Genomic DNA, 1,395 nt, shown 5'->3' on the forward strand with positions numbered 1-1,395 from the left:
GGCAACCACTGGCAGTATTCTAGGCCATGCATTCATCAGAATGAATACTGAATGAAGTGTATATTACACGTTGAAGAAAAAGGATCCATGAAGGTCATACTGACACTGATAAAAATTCTTTACAAAGCCCAAGTGGAGGAGGAGTTATACTCTACAGAAAAAGAAGTGCCAACTAATAAATGCAAAGGCTTGATGTAAGTAGAAAATCCCCATTTTTACAATCACTGCAGTAATAACTGATTCAGCAAGAACCAAAAATGGGTGGCTAAGATCAAAAGTAGTATCTGTTCTTATCAGTTTAATATCTGATATGTCCTCTATCCAAGGACAATATATTATTAGAAAGGAATGAAGTACTGATACATGCTACATCATGAATGAACCTTGAAAACATTATGCTAAGTGAAAGAAGCCGGCCACAGACAGCCACGTACTGTATGGTTTTATTTATGTGAAATGTCCAGAAGAGGCAAATCCATTGATAGAAAGTAGGTTAGTGGTTGCTAGGGGCTGGATGGGTTAGGGGGAAATGGTGAGTGGCTGCTAAGTGGTCCAGGGTTTCTTTTTGGGACGATAAAATGTTATAAAATTGATTTTGGTGATGGTTGCACAAATCTGTGAATATACTAGAAACTAATGAACTGTATAATTTAAATGGATGAATTTTATGGTATGTGAAATATATCTCAATAAAGCTGTTTTTTAAAACAAAATAAACTAAAGTAAAAAATAAACAGAAGGAGCTAAAACTCAAAAAAAAAAAAAAAGAAAGGTGAGAGGGTTCTGCTTGTGCTTAGGATGTAAAAAGCTGCTAGACAAGGTTGCTCCCATTCTAACAACAAGAAAAAATTGTATAATCAGTAAAATTATAACTTTTCTAGAACTCACCAGAGAGATGAGGTCACAGGACAACCAAGTACACTGAATTCCACAGAGTGACAATCCCCTCTGCAGAGAAGTGGGACTTTTGCCTTTGAGAGGGCATGAGTAGAAGAGGTCATTGCCATAAAGGTGGATAAGAAGAAATCAGCTAATATTGCTTAATAAATTCTTAGAATCAGTACAGGCTGATGAATCAGTTTAGAATAACTGGGAGTCCCTGACACAAAGAGAATCTGCACTCACTTGCAAGTTCTTTTCTGCAGGCTTCTACTAGGTCAAAACTAAGCATAGGGCAGAAGACTCGAGAAAGTCCCTTATGATGTGCAATGGTAATTGACTGATGCAGGAGGAAAAATGCATAAAAGACTGCCTGCTTCCCTAGATCCTTCTTTCTTTGGAGCAAAAGCTTTTTACCACTTGTTAGGGGCAGCAAAACGTTATGAAAGATCTACTGCTTGAAGGAAGGGTAGAAATAAAAGTCCTCTGCGTCTGGGGAAAGCACAGGAATACCTC

The 1,395-nt window shown here is 37.6% G+C and overlaps 1 pseudogene; it reads left to right on the forward strand.

The window, feature by feature from the left end:
• The first annotated feature begins 235 nt into the window (after positions 1–235).
• Positions 236–358, forward strand: LOC136124025 (U2 spliceosomal RNA; annotated as a pseudogene).
• Positions 359–1,395: the final 1,037 nt, after the last annotated feature.

This window comes from Phocoena phocoena, chromosome 5, assembly GCF_963924675.1.
Source record: "Phocoena phocoena chromosome 5, mPhoPho1.1, whole genome shotgun sequence".
Taxonomy (NCBI): domain Eukaryota; kingdom Metazoa; phylum Chordata; class Mammalia; order Artiodactyla; family Phocoenidae; genus Phocoena; species Phocoena phocoena.